Source organism: Urocitellus parryii, unplaced genomic scaffold (assembly GCF_045843805.1).
Source record: "Urocitellus parryii isolate mUroPar1 unplaced genomic scaffold, mUroPar1.hap1 Scaffold_553, whole genome shotgun sequence".
Classification (NCBI taxonomy): domain Eukaryota; kingdom Metazoa; phylum Chordata; class Mammalia; order Rodentia; family Sciuridae; genus Urocitellus; species Urocitellus parryii.
The window spans coordinates 1-12,500 of record NW_027554079.1 but is presented as its reverse complement, the minus strand read 5'-3'; the positions used below and the strand labels follow the sequence as shown (position 1 = coordinate 12,500).

At 35.4% G+C, this 12,500-nt stretch overlaps 1 pseudogene; it reads left to right on the top strand.

Moving 5' to 3' along the window:
- Positions 1-1,603: 1,603 nt before the first annotated feature.
- Positions 1,604-8,276, top strand: LOC144252747 (leucine-rich repeat-containing G-protein coupled receptor 4-like; annotated as a pseudogene).
- The last annotated feature ends 4,224 nt before the right edge of the window (positions 8,277-12,500 follow it).

Sequence of the window (12,500 nt, the reverse complement as noted above, 5' to 3'; positions counted from 1 at the left end):
GTAGGGCACGCCAGACAGACATGGCAGCAGGAGCCAAAGCACTGTGCAGTAAGTAGCATGGCAGAGAGAAAACTGGAAGAGAAGCAGGGGCCTTAAATGAATCAGCCAAGGCATTGGGCCCTAGATAGATAAAAGCCTGGATCTGGAGTCCAATTGAGCCATGTACTAACTATTTTGACCCTGCACCACATCTTTAGAGGTTTTCTAAGCTTTGTTTTACATAACTGGAAGCATAGTGATGGATAATAATCTACATGTTAAACTGACAGCTTGGGTACCTGCTCTGGATTCACAGAGTTGATGAATGGATTTGTCAAGAAGAATATCTAATATCTACTACATGTGATGAATGGATTTTCCAAGAAGCATATCTACTTTCTATTACATGTAAAGCTTTATTATTCATCAATTGCTTCTATATTCTTACTTACTTTTGCATATTTCCGGTAATTTACCCTCTTAGTAGTGTGATTTTTCTGGCTCTGGGCTTGTCCTCTCAGTCTAGGTAGCCCTCAAGTGTAGACACCATATTTTAATCTACCATCACAAGATGTAGCCATGCAGGAATCTCAGCCTTGCTAGACCATTAGAATCACTTGGGAGTACCAGAAAGCTGCACAGGTCTGTTCCCCATCCCAGATGTATTAAACTAGGACCTTCAGGACTTTGGCTTAAGCTTTTACTCTTGACCAGCTGGGCAGAAAAATGTTTGAATCAATGAGTAAACAATCATACTGTATGTACAGTTGTCCCTCAGTATCCTTGAGAGTCTGGTTTCAGAACCTCTCCTGGACTCCCAAATCCATGGATGTTCAACACTTTATACAAAGTGGCGTAATATTTGTATAACCTATAAATATTTTGGTACATTTTGAATCACCTCTAAATTACTTATAAACATAGTACAATGTAAATTCTATGAAAATAGTTGTTATAATGTATTGTTTAGGAAATAATGACAAGAAGAAATGTCTATACATGTTCAGTAAAAATGCAGTTTTTAAAATATTTTTAGTTACATATGGACACAATACCTTTATTTTATTTGTTTGTTTTATCTGTTTTTTTAAATGTGGGACTGAGGATCATACCCAGTGCATCACATATGCTAGGCAAGTGCTCTACCACTGAGCCACCACCCTATCCCATAAATTCAGTTTTTAAAAAATATTTTTACTTTCATTTTTGTAGTTGTCAATGAAGAGCATGCCTTTATTTTATTTGTTTATTTTTATGCAATGAAAGGATCCAATCCTGTGCCTCACACATGCTAGGCAAGCACTCTGCCACTGAGCTATAGCCCCAGCCATCAAAGCATTTTTTTAAAGAAAGTTTTTGATCCTCAACTGGTTGAACTATGGATATAGGAGGCTAGCTAAATCAGTCAGGATAGACTAGAACAAGCTATGATAGTTATTAACCCCCAAATATCAATGGCTTAAAATCAAAAAGATCTGTGTTTTGCTCACATTTTGCAACCATGATAGTTTGGTTGAGGGCTCTGCTCAATGGAGAAAACACCTTAAAGGGCATTATTGTTTGTCCTATCAGAGAGACATATTTTAGGCTTGTCTCTCACTAGCATTAAATGCTCCACCCAGACATGGCACAAACTCCTTCCATGCACACTCTTTGGTCAGGACTAGTCATGTGATCTGGAAGTGCAATCCTGCACGTTCCCAGAAGATGAAAAGCCAGAAGTCATTGGTGAGCAGTGCAAATCACTACCAGACTACAAAATTGGCACCATCAACTTTATTTCTCAGCAATACTTACAAGGTGTGTTCAAGGCCAAGTGTAAAATATGGAGTGGTATTTGAATTTTTTTTTTTTTTTGGTTTGGCTCAGGGCCCTATTTTGTTGTTGTTGTTGTTTTTGTTTTGCTTTTTTTAATTTAATGAGGCTAGATGGTATATGGCATTAAACTTGGTGGTTAAAAGCCTGAATGTCCAAACCTTAAGCTCTGCCATTTACCAGATGTGTGAGCTGGGCAAGTAAAAGACAATTTATACCCATCAAAGAGATAATCAAAGGATGTGAGAAGCCAAGGAAGGAGGTTCTTTGTTAAATTGAGTGCTTAGAACCAGACAGCATTTACCTGAGTAGGACTGATGGGGAGAGGGCTACTTTAGGAGGTTTCACAGGAATTGGGGTGGCTCCAGATGGCAGGGAGGACGCATGTTTATCCCCCATAAATTGCTGCCTTCCTGCCTGATCCAGTGTGAATGTTTGGGCTGAAGAATCAGAGAAGCCAACTGGAGTTGGTTTAACCACATGAATTAGCTAAGGAAAGGGGATGTACAGGCTTCCTGCAGATTCTCTCTCTCTCTCTCTCTCTCTCTCTCTCTCTCTATATATATATATATATATATATATATATATATATATATATATATATATTCATTTTGCAGTATGGGGATTGAACAAGGGTCTTGCATGTGCACTCTACCACTAAGCTACATCTCCAGCCCTTTTGAAAAGCATTTATATTGAGATATGGTCTCACTAAGTTGTATAGGCTAACTTTAAACTTGCCATCATCCTAGCCTTGTCTTCCAAGTAGCTGGGAATTCAGGCATGTGCCACCTCATCTTCCCGGGGCTCTCTCTTAAAGCAGATAAAGTTTCTTGTACCACTGTCTCTAGCAAGTTTCCCCAAAATATCCTGGGCTCTAATGGGCTTTGGCTTATGAGAGGCCAGTGTTTTTGGGTAGAAATACTAGCTGCTTTAAGTAGAAAGGGTATTGCACAAGAGGATGTCAGGCACCCCATAGAACCATTGGTAGGGCTGGAGAAAACATTGACCAAAAAAACTGTTTTATATATGACAGTTTGGATTATAGGCCTGTGCCATTGCACCTGGCAACAGTTTTACTTTAAATTACAGTATTATTATGAAACTTTATATATACTTGATTTGCATCCACCTTTCTTAAGAGACACCTCATAGAAAGGGAGAAACTTTGTGGTGTATCTTTATGATCATTTTTTATGAGCTTTACCAGAGTGTTTAACATAGATAAGGTTCCTAGAGGATAAATGGTCAAGACTAAAGTATATGATACTTAGACTTTTCTGACTCACAGGTTGGGGTTTTCAAAGATTAAAATGCTTTTTACAAAACAAAATTATGTCTATGAAGTTGCTACTCAGGGTGTATTTTACAATTTTTTCTCCAGGTCTTTATCAGTACCATATGCTTCTCAGTGCTGTGCATTTTGGGGCTATGAATCTTATGCAAATTTAAACATAGAAGATAACAGGCTTCAAGACCATAGTGTGACAAAGGAGAAAGGCAAGTACATGAACCTTTAGAAACAGAACACTCCCTAAGACATTAATCAAAATGAAGGGTCAATATGAAGTCTGTGAGAAAAATGGCCTTTCCTCTGTTACTGGCATTTTTAATGTATTATCAAGCCACATTTGTATACACTGAACTTTAACATCATGCAGGGGAGAGAAAATTGTGGGAACATTTGGTTCTTTTGAACTGCCCACTTTTAATTCAACATACTTTGTTGTATATTCGGGTACCACTGATGCAGCAAATGTCACCAGCACTGCTGAAAATGAAGAGCGTAGTCAAATAATTATCCATTGTACACCCCCAACAGGTAATGCTCAACCCATTTGGCTGTAATATTTTACTTTAAGTAAACATTGGGCAAATATATCTAATCTTCCTGGCGATGGATGTTATTTCTATTTTATAAGGGTGGGACTAGATGATCCTGTAAGGCCTTCTGATTCATAGTGTGGTCAGTGTACCAGCATTTCTTGCAGAATTTCAGGCTCATACCACTGAATCAGAATCTGCATATTAACAGCTCTTGCTCTTTTATATTATTCTTTATTTATTGTAGTGCCAGGGATTGAACCCAGGGCCTCCAGAATGCAAAGCTTCTGCTTTATTAATGAGTTTTGTCCCCAGTCTTCTTCTTCTTCTTCTTCTTCTTCTTCTTCTTCTTCTTCTTCTTCTTCTTCTTCTTCTTCTTCTTCTTCATTATTATTATTATTATTATTATTATTATTTCATTTTATTTTTTGGTATTGATTGAATCCAGGATTGCTTAACCACTGAGCCACATCACCAACCTGTTTTACTTTTTCATTTTGAGGCAGCGTCTTATTAAGTTGCTTTGGGCCTCACTAAGTTGCTGAAGCTAGTTTTGAACTTGTGATCATCCTGCCTTAGCCTCTTGTGCCCCTGGGATTATAAGCATGAACCTATAATTGTTTTTTAAATGCAATCTTGTCTACTCTTTCTGATTTACTTCATTGAAGTTGTAGTTTTAGGAAAGTTATTAAATGATGCCAATATTTACTTGATTGTAATGTCATATTCTGTCTGCCTACCAGAGAACTTGGATTTATACTTTTACTATAAAGGCAAGGTTTTAAATATTTTTTGTTAAATCAGGTGCTACCAAAGAGATTCCTATTAGTATGATGTCACAGGATGAACTGGCCATTAATTTTGGGGGTAGGGAGGGTGACGGGGTAACAGGGATTCAACTCAGGGGCACTCGGCCACTGAGCCACATCCCCAGCCCTATTTTATATTTTATTTAGAGACAGGGTCTCACTGAGTTGCTTATCTCCTCAGTGTTGCTGAGGCTGGCTTTGAATTCACGATCCTCTGGTCTCAGCTTCCTGAGCCACTGGGATTGCAGGTGTGTGCCACCATGCCTGGGTTGGCAATTAATTTTATAACTTAGAATCATCAGTGCTGTGAATTTACTAATAACTGATGCTGAATTGTGAGCTTCTTAAGGGCCTATGTATGTATGCTTTGAATATTTAACCCATTTCCTTGTGTGGAGAATGAGAACAAACTTAATTTTAACAGATGAGTAAGTGCAACTAGCAAGAATCATTTATGTAATTTATTTTATTGTGCAGATATTAATTTTTGACAGTTAGGAGTGCAGTTGACTCTCTTCCCCATGAAGGATTCAGGTGTTGGAGATTGTACACAGAACTGATGATCAGTGAGAAGTAAACATCATACTTTTTGGAGGAGACGGTGGTACTGGGGATTGAACCCACGGGTGCTTAACCATTGAGCCACAGTCTCAGCCCTTTTTATATATTATTTATAGAGGCAGGGTCCCACTGAGTTGCTTAAGGCCTTGCTAAGTTGCTGAGGCTCGCTTTAAACCCATGATCCTCCTGCCTCAGCCTCCAGAGCCTCTGGGATTATAGGTGTGTGCCACGTCACCTGGCAGGAAACAGCATTCTTTTGCAGTACTGGACACACCTATAATCGGATCCATTCTGGAGGCTGAGGCAGGAGTACTGCAAGTGCAGGGTCAGTGTCAGCAACTTAATGAGACCCTCACCAATTTAAAGAGATCCTGTCTCCAAATAAAAAATAAAGAAGGCTGGATATATACTTTAGTGGTAGAACACCCCTGGGTTTTGTCCCTGTACTACCCTCCTCGAAAATAAAATGTGAGAAAGAACTTCCATTTTAGCACTTCCTGAGGGTTCAGAGTGAAAATAAATTTGATTAAAAAAATTGTGTTCATTGAAAATCAGATAAATGGTGCAGAACTGGAGTTCCACTGTATATGTCAAATTTCATGACAGTTCAGAAAGTTAAAACATCCTTTAGGCAATCATAGTTTTCTTGTTCTTTATAGTCAAACATTTTCACTCCTTAATTATAAATGAAATATTTTTCATTTGTGAGATTACTAGCATGTCAAAGTCAGTTATTAGAACCAGCAATTCAGCTACTAAGTGCATTCTTGCGATCCTATATATATATATAGGGGTTTTACTATTATAGAGGGGTTTTGTTTTGTGCCAAGCTTTGTATGAATAGTTAACATTGATTATCAACCATAACCAACTTCAGCAGGTTGCTGTGAAATGCCATAAGAAATTGGGTTTAAAATGTTACAAATCTGTGTATATACATACATATCAGTTATAAAATATATAGAGAGCTGGGGTTATGGCTCAGTGGTAAATGGTAAAGCTTTTGCCATGTTTGAGGCACTGGGTTAGATTCTCAGCACCACATATAAACAAACAAACAAACAAATAAATGTTCATAAACAACTAATACAAATATTTTTTTAAAAAATAAAATACATAGGGAAAAGGAAGGAAGAAAAAAAAAGCTAATATTTACTAAAGTTCCACTATGTGCCCAGCAGCCTGCATAAGTACTTATGTATGCAAATTTACTTAAGCCATCAACTGAATTAAGTAGGCATTATTATCTACATATCAGAAAATGCAACTTATTAGGCTTAAGTGGCTTTTTTAAGGTAAGAATAGCAAGTTATAAACCATCTGATTACAGACCCTCAATATTTTAAGTACCTTTTATATGCTAAATTCTGTGCTTTGTATATTTGGTATAAGAAAAAGTAGAGGGCTGGGGTTATAGCTCAGTGGTTGAGTGTTTGCCTGGCATGCGTGAGGCACTGGGTTCAATCCTCAGTACCACATAAAAAATAAAGATATTGTGTCCATCTACAACTAAAAAAAAATATTTAAAAAAAGAATAAAGAAAAAGAAAAAGTAGAAATTTTCTTGGAAATATCTCTATATGCCCTTACCAAATAATAAAAGAAACTAATCCTGGTTATGTTTTGTTTCAGTACTAGAGAGTGAACCCTGGGGAGCTTTACTACTGAGTACCCTCCCTTGAGGCCTTTTTATGTTTTTAGTTTGAGACAGGATCTTGCTTAGTTGATGAGGCTGGCCTTGAAATTGCCATCCCCTCCTGCTTCAACCTCTTGAGTCCCTGGGATTATAGGTGTGTGCTAGCTACACCCAGATATTAAGCTGCTTAATTTTTAAAGTAGCCTAGTCTGTGACTGAAATATCTTAAAAGCAATATTTTTTTTTCAGTTTGGTTCTATTCAATTAGGTAACTCATTTATTCTAGAATCAACCATCAATAGTCATTCTATCAAGCATATTAAATGAAATATGGTATTTTCTAAAATGTCTTTCATGTTTCTGTTTTTTTTCATGTTAGGTGCTATTAAGCCCTGTGGGAAGCTGGATGACATGTCTCACCATGTGGCTCATTTTCTTGGTTGCATTGTTTTTCAACCTGCTAGTCATTTTAACAACATTCACATCTTGTACATCACTGCCTTCCTCCAAGTTGTTCATAGGCTTGATTTCTGTGTCTAACTTATTCATGAGAATCTATACTGGCATCTTAACTTTTCTTGATGCCGTATCCTGGGGCAGATTTGCTGAATTTGGCATTTGGTGGGACACTGGCAATGGCTGCAAAGCAGCTGAGTTCCTTGCAGGTTTTTCCTCAGAAAGTGCAATATTTTATTAATGTTTAGCAGCTGTTGAAAGAAGCTTATCTGCAAAAAATATCATGAAAAATGGGAAAGCAATCATCTCAAGCAGTTCTGGATTGTAGCCCTTTTTGCTTTTCTGGGTGCTGCAGTAGCAGGCTGTTTCCTCCTTTTCCATAGAGGGGAATATTCTGCATCACCTTTGTGCTTGCCATTTCCCACAGGAGAGAAGCCATCATTAGGATTTACCATGACTTTAGTGCTGTTAAACTCACTAGCATTTTTATTAATGGCCATCATCTACACTAAACTTTACTGCAACTTGGAAAAAGAAGACCTCTCAGAAAACTCACAATCTAGCATGATTAAGCATGTTACTTGGCTAATTTTCACCAACTGCATCTTTTTTTTGCCCTGTTGCATTTTTCTCATTTGCACCATTGATCACTGCAATCTCTATCAGTCCTGAAATAATGAAGTCTGTTACTCTGATATTTTTCCCATTGCCTGCTTGCCTAAATCTGGTCCTGTATGTTTTCTTCAATCAAAAATTTAAAGAAGACTGGAAGTTACTGAAGTGACACATTACCAAGAAAAGTGGATCAGTTTCAGTTTCCATCAGTAGCCAAGGTGGTTGTGTGGAACAGGATTTCTACTATGACTGTGGCATGTACTCACACTTGTAGGGTAACCTGACTGTATGTGACTGCTGCGAATCTTTTCTTTTGACAAAGCCAGTATCATGCAAACACTTAATAAAATCACACAGCTGTCCTGCATTGGCAGTGGCTTCTTGCCAAAGACCAGAGGGATATTGGTCTGATTGTGGCACAGTCAGCCCACTCTGATTAGGCAGATGAAGAAGACTCCTTTGTCTCAGACAGTTCTGACCAAGTGCAGGCATGGTAGAGCCTGCTTCTATCAGAGTCAAGGATTCCCTTTGGTGTGCGACGCTTACAATCTACCAAGAGTTAAAGACCGAATTACTGTGTTTGTAACTATTTCCCCCATCAACCAAATTCACAGTGTTTATAGAGTGAACCATATTCTATTCTTTCATCTGGGAAGCACTTCTGTAATCACTGCCTGGTGTCACATAGAAGGGGAAGGTGGAAGTTTATTTTTCAAACCTGATATTTTTCAAAGAACAGGTGCCTAAATTATTAATTGGTGAAAAATGCAATTTCCAAGGAATGTGTGGTCTATTTGAAACAGAACTTGAAAAGGATTTGAGGTGTGGTATAGCAATATAACTTTTAGGTTTTTTCAGATTCATAAGGAGCAAATTTATACCTATTTCTGAATTAAGCACAAGATAAAGGACAGCTGTTAATATTTTTAAAAAGGTAGTTCAAATGTGACTTTATATAACTGACAAAAGAGTCTTGCTAATTTTACCTAATATTTGATCATTAATCTCAGGACAACTTACTACAGGGCCAAAAAAGGGCTTGTCTTGATTGTCTCCCAACTAGAACTGTGAGAGTACACATAGGTATCATTGTTTTCTATTTCCACTTTTACATGAGAATCATAGATTTTGTTAAATTGCTTTATAAATCTATATAAACCTGAAGATGTTTTAAAAACCATATTAACAGCTGATAGAATAAAAATATCAGTACATTTGTTTGGGGTCATTTTACATTGCTTTGTTATGCTCACCATGATTTTCAGTGTTTTGCAATTATATTACTAGTACAAAATAAATGGCTAATTGATGTGTGAGTTGAAGTAGTTTTGGCTACACTACATACTAATGAGATTTTAATAGTACCTAAGGGATTTGATGGCTCCATGTAATGTTCCCATTAATAAATGCTTCTTAATATCATTGGTTCTACTGATATTTTCCAGTTTTGTTGGTATGTCATCTATTTACAGTATGGATTACACAAAAAGTAAACTGGGGTCATTTTTTAATTGGAGGAAGCTGAAAATAAATATGACACAAAGCACATAATTTATTTCTTAGTGAACTGGATTCTCCTAAACTTATGTTATTACTTGTATGCTTCTATAAAAATTTCCCATACCATGACTTACAAAAAAACCTATTCAATAGTTCATATGCTGAGTTCTGGTTAAACTAGACAGACATATCATTAAGGGGGTGGGGGAGAAAGGATAAGGTTTAATCCTATGTCTTTGAAAATTAAAAATTTTACCTGATTCTCATCTAGGGTCTTCTGCCATGTTTTTTTTTGTAGAGTCTTAAAGTTATGATTGCCCAATAAGTTTTTTGAACAATGTACTAAATAGCAAACCTACTGCCATATTATTATACTGGATATACTAAAAAAATTAAGCTAGATTACAGTTTAATAATTAAACTGTACATACTGAGCATATAAAGAATTTTTATCTTATGTAAATTATTTTTACAACACAAGTAGGGAAACATGGCTTCTGTTCAGTTCGTTTAATTAAAGCTACCTCCTATAGTGACTGCCAGTAGCAGAATGTTAAATTGTGGTTTATAGACTTTTTTCATTGTAAATAATCTCGGTTGTACATTGTCAGTGTAAAAACAGAATCTTTGTATATCAAAATCATGTAGTTTGTATAAAATGTGGGAGGGATTTATTTACAGTGTATTGTAATTTTGTAAGGCCAACTATTTATAAGTTTTAAAATTTGCTATCACGGTTTGTATATTTACACATCTGATAAATATTAAATCATAACTTGGTAATAATCTTAATTAAACTTGTTTTCTCAAAATTCAAGTTATTGAAAACTTCATTCATTTAAAAATAGAATAGCAGATATACAAAATCTTTGGTAAACTGTGCTATATATTGGATGAAATACAATATTGTACTCTATGTTTCAAATTATTAAAGTTTCTAGAAAGCAATATATTTTGCCTTAATTTGTAACTAAGTATGTTAAAGCATTTACTATCTATTATGGAGACAAATTTAAAAAGTTTTAAATAGAAAAGACATTATTAGAAAAAATGTTGGAAGTAACCATTAGAAAATATTGTTTGATAGTTATCTGTCAATATTTAAGAACACTTAAACTTAAAACTTTTATCCTGTCTTAAATCTGAACTATATTGTGGAAAACATATTTTGAAATATAAGTGAATATCACCAATTTAATCTTTATTTAAAAGCAAATGATTAAAAATATCTACATGATATTAATTGTAGTCAGTTGCCTAGAAATGTAGTATTACAATCTCCAAGCTCTCTTTGGACAAATGAGAAAACAAAGGGTTTAATAAAATTTAAGTGAATGCCTGAACCACAGCAAATTAGATCCCAATCAAAACTTAGTTCCTCTTAATTTTGGCTATATTTTGTAGGTGTTAGTAAATGTGTATGCCTCTTCCTGTTTTAAAATTTATATGTGTTTGAAATTTTCACAATAAAAAGAATGGTTTAGGTACCCCTCTCCCTCTCCCCTTCCCATGCCCACCACCAAAACCACAACACACAATAAACCTTGTTTCATCTTTACCTTATTCACTAGCCCCTCAATCCTTCTGCCTCTTAGATTATTTGAAGCAATCCAAGACATATTGTTTCATCTGTAAATTTCTAGGAATAATTATTTTTAAAACTAACTAAAATTGGCATGATTTTTGTTACAATGTCATACAGGAATTTGTAAGGAAAAGTCATTCTTCACTTACAGGTTACAGAACCAGTAAAAAAAATCTCAAATATACCATGAAAGTGAAAATAAATGAGTAGTAAGAAAAGACATTAGTAAGTAAAACATATGGGAAAAAATCTTTTAATGCTTTTTATACCCTTCTTTATGACTTCTTGGCCCCAATAATGTAAAGGCAGTATAAGAGACCCCAAGACTTGACTACATTCAAATATGTGTACACACAGCATGGAATTGCCCCATAGTCTTTGGGTCTCCAGTATTGTTAACATATAATGTAATTGTCATAATGATGACCCTGAAGCATGAAGGAAAGGGCTTTCTTTTATAAAGCATTTTTTAAAAAATAAAACATCTAAAGGAGGAAGGGAAGTATATGACATCTTAGATTCCCATACCAAAAAGTTACAGTGCAAAAGCTTTGGCATTCAAGTGATACAATTTACTCTTAAATCTGTCAGATCCTGAACTAGAAATTTTGAGGATTAATTAGATAATATGACTGTGATGTAGATTATTTCCTTAATATTATAGAGGAATAAATTAGGATCAGAAAGGTCAACAGCTTATTTATGGAAATTTATTAAGAGAAAAACCATTGATTAAAATTCTTTTTCTTTCATAGATAAAACCTGTGAGTTTTCCACTATGCTTGCATTAGGTTATGTCTGTTGGGAAATTTCTCCTAAAGCTTTCTTCCTTATGAAGTCCTAAAACAGTTTAGGGTCTTTTGATATTACTGATTCTCAAAATGTTCTAATGAAAGGTTTTAGCCAGACATGCCAATATTGAATTATTGGGGTAGAGAATGAAAAAAACTCTACTAAATAAATTTTATTCTTTGATCAATTTATTACTCACTTGGATTGCTCTGATTTTCTTCATTTCACTGTTGTTACTAAAATTTAAAAATATTCCATTTAAGAAGTTTTAAGCATACATATTTATTTTTTTGTGGTAGGGGAATCAAACTCAGGGTCTCCCATGCTCTGTGCCTCTAGCTGGCATATCATATTTTATTATAGCTTCTGCTTCCAGAATTGTCTTTGATTGTTAATATTTTTATCATATATCAATGTCCTGTGTCAAATTTTGTAGATCTAAACTTCATCAAGGATGGTGTATTACTCTTTGATCAGTAACAACTTTATGTGCTATTTTTAGTCATTGTCTGTTTTCACATGATACTTCTACCAGTTATACAAATTATGAACTAGACAGAGCTAAATTTACACCAGTATAAATAAAGCATCCAGCTTTATAATGTCTGTCATCTTTCTTGCTACCTTTATCCCCATCTCCAATCTCCGAGTTCCCACAAAATATTCTTTCCTCATAAAATACACATAACAGCATATTTTAATTACATTTGTCACCACAAAAAGATGAGGAATTTAGAGTAACAGCAGTTTTTATCCCAGTGCTTAGCAAAGGTTAGAGGCTTAGCACATAATAGAGGCTTAAAAAAGTAAAAACAATTCGCAGGTGTAGACAGACTAGATGCCTTAAGACGCCAGGCAAACAAGATGTATCAAAACACTAAAAGATTGTCCTAAACCTGCATTATTTTTTGGTAGCAGGGATGGAACCC